The sequence below is a fragment of the Dermacentor albipictus genome, chromosome 1 (assembly GCF_038994185.2).
Source record: "Dermacentor albipictus isolate Rhodes 1998 colony chromosome 1, USDA_Dalb.pri_finalv2, whole genome shotgun sequence".
Classification (NCBI taxonomy): domain Eukaryota; kingdom Metazoa; phylum Arthropoda; class Arachnida; order Ixodida; family Ixodidae; genus Dermacentor; species Dermacentor albipictus.
In genome coordinates, this window is record NC_091821.1 from 305273776 (window position 1) to 305280125 (window position 6350).

Below are 6350 nucleotides of genomic sequence, written 5' to 3' on the forward strand. Positions count from 1 at the left end.
ACACTTGCCGTGAGCCGTTTGCCACGCCTTTCCCGGGCGCGTCAAGGGCGTGCCTCATCTTTCGGGCGCTATCTATCTATCCTCCATCGAATGCGAACGGGGTACATGCGGCGCATTCTTGCACCTACACTTTCACTCAAAGGAATACGTTAAAATACGACAAATAAAATAATTCACATTTTTATTTCTTTAGGTATCTGTTTTTCGTTTTCAATGCTAGAAATTTGTGATGACAAACGGAGATCGAGCAAATTATTAAATTTTGCACTTCTTGCCGTGAGTGGCGACAGGGAGGCGAAAGCTTAGAAGCGGTACATTGAAGCGGGTCGCACGCACGAGCGCGTTCATACGGTGATAAGTCGCCTAGGGGCGCTGCAGTGCTATTCTCAATAAAGTCGGTCATGATCCATGGAGGGTCATGGCCACTCTTTCTCTATTAGGGGAATAGAAACGCAGCGCCGCGGTACGGCTGTTCATCGCAGGCGCTTCACTAGGCTATTAAGGCCCCCGCTTTACCAACTAAAAACGACACAACAGCTGTCGCTGTAAAATGGCGGTATGTTATTTTAGAGTGCGTAGTGACGCAGTTCAGTGAAAATGTACCAGTTTATCTTTGTGCGCGAAGCCTCTGCGATGCATTGCGAAACGTGCGTGCTTCCCCAGCGACAGAATTCATCGCTTGTCATCGCTTGCCCAGTGAAGGCGCCTCTGAGCGCATGTACGCAGTATATGAGTGTGTTGTGCAGTCGAAGGTGCTTGCGGATTACCTCTGCTGGAGCCAGCAGCGATCGCAGATGGATATCGTAACGACACCGCAGCACTCGCATTTTGGCAGGTGAGGGCTCTTGTGTGCAGTTATGAAATCAGATTTCGAACGGAGAGAGGTGTTGGAACTGTTGAGTGCGCAGTGCTTGTGATGAAGAAATGCCATTGCACTGGGCCTAGAAGAGCGAGCGATTCTCGGACGCTGATCGTGTTTACGACGTTGTGGCTCCGTTTCATCACCGATGACAGAGCAGCCATCTGAAACGACTGCTGCAATAAGCACTCCTCAGCATCGTCGTCCCCCTCGTCGCCTCGACGCCTTGCAAGCACCTACAGTGATGTGCCGATAATTATTTACTGTGCGCTACGCGCCGCAATGCAGGCAATGAAACCGTGTTGTGCGGCCATCTCAGCCCGAGAAGATGTATGCCAGCGACAGTCAACGCTTTGTTTTCGATAGTGGTGCTCAGTACATCACCGATGACAGTGCGTTGTGCGTGTTTTATGTCGGCGGTCAAGATTGTTGATGCCTCTCAGCTCGACACCGCGTCGCTGTTGCCGGAAGATAAGTTGGGCGTGGCCCAACTGTAGTGGGTGCGCGCGCAATAGTTACATGCCTCGCGCGGGGCGTGACCTCTGGTTTTGATTGACAGGCGAACTCGTGCTAAACTCGTACATCGCGAAACCCCCTCCGAGTTCAACTCGGGAACATGGCGGCGGCAGCAGCAGCCTGTTTCATTGCATCCAGCGGCAGCAAGCGTCAGTATGACCGTCCGGACCCGTTCACTTGCATGACCGACGAAGAGTTTCAGCGTCATTTTCGCCTGTCGAAGACATCAGTGTGCTGGCTGTGTGACGAGCTAGGCGAAGACTCTCGTCTGCGGAGGCAGCGTGGCGGGCTTCATTCGCTCACCGTCGTAGAGCAAGTCATCTGTGCCCTCCGTTTCTACGGGACTGGGAGTTTTCAGGGAAGCGTCGGCGCCGAGCGTTACATCGGACGCCATCAAACTACTGTTAGCCACTGTGTCAGAGATGTGTCTGACGCGCTTATCGATGCGGCAGTGCGTAAGCGGTGGCTAGCTTTCCAGAATACTGCGGCGGAGCGGGCATATATAAAAGAATGCTTCCCACTTCGTGGGAACATTACGAACGTAGTCGGGTGTGTCGACGGAACGTACGTAGGAATTAAGGCGCCTTCAATGTTAGCGTTACTGTGATTAACAGACTTTTTCGCTGGTTGATCACTTTTTGTCGATTGTTCTACTTATCTGTCAGGGTGCCTTCCAAATGGCTCACTTTCTTGGGAAAGGGGTTAAGTATAAATAGACAAATGGATATCACTAATTGTGTAAAGTAACCTATGAATCCTAATCTCATAAACAACTTGGCGTTCTTCATTGGTGAAGTTACTAAGTATGCACAATGCTGAATTTTGGTCATGCGTAATCTATCGGCCGCACTATGAAACAGCGAGGCATTGCACAATTTGTTGCAGCGCGAGATGTGGATGTTGCGGCAAGCCGGTTGTGCCTATGCATTTGTGGCGAAATGAAAATGCATTGAGAATCTCAGTGTGTTGGCTTGCATGAAGAAAATACTTCAGATTGTTTGCTCTGTTCACTGTCGATGCATGTGCCAGAGGTTCAGTGCATCTTCTTTTTTTTGGTTGGGGGCGGCGTTATTCTGGATGGATAAATTGTATATTTTCGTCTCATAATGGGGCTCTAATTCTTAAGCATTAGAACAATGCACATCCGATACTCTGCAGAACTCTCTGTACGTGAAGATGTCATGAACCACCAAGGCATTATTTCATATCGGGAGAAATGTGGTGCAGATGCCAATGAAAAGTGGGTCTTTAACCTACCATGATAAAAATAAAACTTGCAGAGCAAATAGACCATTTGTACAGCTTTAGAGCAACGATTACACAAAACGTGATATGCCCAAACGAGTAAACACTTGCCGCATTGCCAAAGTAGGCTGAGCGACATGCAGCATATATTGGCATTGAACATGTCTCGTAACTGTTATTTTTATTGTAAGCCCTCGCTGTCACACCTTTCCCTCCAGCACTCCCTTTACTGAAACGTGGCACTGTCTTTCCATTGGTGTCATGATGATAATGGTAACGGCAGCAGCAAGGCTGGTTAATGCTTGCCTCTTTGATTCCTGTGAGTTTAGTGGTAAAGAATATGGCTTGTTCATACATACAGCTGTGCTACAAAATTTAACATTCGTGATTTTTCAGAGAACTAATTTGTGTTGGGAAATTTCAAAGATGTGCACCATTATGGCCTAATAACTAGAGCATTGGTGAGGTTGAAGACGGTGTATTGGTATAGAAGCTTGAAGTTTAATTGCACAACAATTCGACGGGACACAAAGAGAAATACACACAGCAGAATGCTTTGCTGTGTGTGTTACACTTCTTTGTGTGCCGTTGAATTGTGCGATCCAACTTAAAATAGAGCATTGGGCTTCTTTGGTGCAGGACCGAGGAAGTGTGAGCTATTCGACAACATGCCAGTGCCTTGCCACACACTTACGGAAGTCGGAAGGTTTGCAAACAAAGCTTTGCTTTCAAATCCACCTGCTCATGTAATACAAGCGCTGATTGAATGAACCATCACACAAAAATAATGGTGAAATCAATGGCCTGTGAAAAGTGTAATTTGTTTATAGACACTGTTGACATAATAGGTGCCATACCGGTGCCATACCGGCCTCAAAATTGTACTGGACAGAGCAGTTTGTTCCCTATGTGAAGCTCGACCTCCCGTTACATGCTGTGCAAATAACCAAGCTCAGTTTGTTTTGACGTGCTACACAACATTCAGTGTAATCTGTTTTTGATTCTAAAGAAGTGCCAAACACCACCTCTTTTTCAAGGACGTCATGGGAATATTTGGCGAGACCTTTTTCAGCCCCTCATAATGGAAGTGTGGTCAGCCAGCTTTGCTTGGATGCCTTTATAGATTTCTGCTCCTGATCATTGTGTGCTATCAAATTGCAGAAGTCTATGCAACTGGTGCAAGGCATTACGTGTTTCTATAGTCGGATACAACTTTAGGAGGCTGCGGAATCTGCACTTTAAGGCATATGAACACAAGCCTGCACCAATGGGCACGCACTCAAGACTGATATCGTGCCGCCAGACAGACTAATATTGCTCGTTGGAGAGGGACTATTTCTTTAGACGTGTAGGCAATCGGCGGCTGCGCTTTGGTCATCTGGGTGGGGCCTCTCCTGTCTTCTGAAGTTTTATCCGACTGTAAAGGATGCTGCTTTCATACAACACAAAAGGACAAAGTGTACAATTATTTGGCCTATGAAATGGATACATCAGAAGTGTGGTATGCAAGCGCTTAAGATGTGTGAAATATGGTACATGAAATTATAAGACAATGTTAAAGAATATGTGGTATCGAACATGCATGTAATGGCACATTTGAATCGGGGAGTGTTGCAGTCATATGCACAGTCTATAGGTGATAGCATTATTAAGCTCCTGCTGTTTCCTTTCTTCATTGTGAATTACACACACCGTTCATCTTGTGGCTAATGAACACGCACTGTATTCTTTCACATAGAAAGAACAAACAGCATGATGACGTGTATGCTGCATTAGTGTATTTTTTATTTACATGGTCCAAGAGTGGCACAGGTTGTCTTACGTTTTTGCCTATTTTGAAGGGACACAAAGTGCATGTTATAAGTCTCCTAATATGCACAGCACAATGTTTACTGCAATAATTTTATTCATGTTCTTGAATAATAAACAAAATATTAAACTGAAAGCTCCTTTATAATGTGCCTTCTGTGGGCTCGACAGGAGAGCAGTGAGGGCACCGATACTACTGTTGCGGAGCAGCCCTCTGGACCTTTGCCACACTCTCAAGAGCACGTGTCTGGCGCTCGCCTACTGCCACCAGGCGGTTGAGTGGCTCCAGCAGCAGAATGTTTTGCTGCAAAAAAGTGTATTGGAATGAATCAACCACGTACAAACCATTATTTACAAAGAAAAATGCTCGTTGCACTATTAGTACTAAGTGCCCTTAAATGTGGAAGCCTCTAGTGTAGTATGCTTAGTAAAACAATGCGTTGGGACAACATTGCTTTATTTTTCAAAACTGGGGTTTTCTTTTTCAGAGCCAATTGTCATGTTGATTAGTGTGCCAGCAGCTGAGGTGGCCTTGCACCTTCACGAGTCTCTACTGTCAGCACCACAAACCTATTTTTGTTCGCTGCAAAACAAATGCCTCACCCTACAATCCCGTCTTATACGAGCTGATTGCATCCTATGCCTACAAACATCATATTCTTGTCCCATTACGCAATTTTCTACCATCCTTGGCTGTACTCTCTCCTTGACATTCATTCTGTAATGCTTATGTAATCACCTGATATGAATTGCCAACAAGTGATCGAATACGTGCATGGCCTGCCTGCCGATTCCTTTCTTTTTTAATCTCAACTAGCATATCAGTTGCCACGGTTTACTACGCCACTGTCTTCCTGCCTTAATGCTATCTGCAACAATTTTTGTTACTTCGCTTTCTACACAGTCCTTGACATCTCAAGTTTCTTTGTTAACCTCCAGGTTTATGTCCCATATTGCATAACCTGTGGAATGCAATGATTCTAGACTTTTTTCAAGGATATCGGTAACGTGGCGATCACGATTCGGTAATGCCTTCCATGTGCTGTTCAACCCATGACATTTTTGTATAAGTTTCCTGCTTTATATCAGTACTTGCTATTGATATTTCACTTGGACAAAGATACTCTTCCATAAATTTTCTAGCTTAATGTCACTCATGAATTTCTGTTGCCTCACCAAGTTAGTGAAGCTTACCTTCATTTATTCCATATTTTCGCGGGCCCACTTGCACGTAAAAGCACGAACACTCATTGGTTCTCACTGCCTTTCTTAAACTGCTGGACATTCAGTTCGTTACTACGAAAGTGACTTAATCCGTGCACTCTTATTATGCTAAATGTGAAACAGTAGAAATATACTTATCTGCAGTTTGTCGAAGTCTCCTTCACTGTGTTGGTAGCGAGATCCATCGTCGGTACCACCTCGTCGCATCGTAGCTATATAGGATGTCTACCTTTTGCCCACACTATGTAATGTTCGTGACGCTCGCAGTCACGCAGAGTGGAGGAACTCAGCGCACTCGCAGAAGCAGCACCGGACAAGTTGTTTCTTCAGCACTTCGCCGTGAACAGTAGGTGCGCGTTGCGATCTGTAAAATCGCCGAAGCTATTGGCAGTCTTACCGGGTGCACGGGAAGATTGCCCACGGAGGAACAGAACTATCCAAGAAATAGTGGCCTTCTTCGAGCCTGATCACTACGTCGCGCACTGCAAGCTCGTTGTACGGGTTTGTTTACACTGGGCCTCTCTGATGCTTAGCCGCCATGCTTGCCCGGTGAATGGATGTGATGACGCCACTACAGCGCTCCCTCGTGGTATAATGCGAAGCGTACTAAATTACAAATTAGTCAGGCGCATTCAGTGCACATCTCGTAAGCTTCAAAATGCTTCTAAACCACGTTAAAGTAACTAATAATATTGTA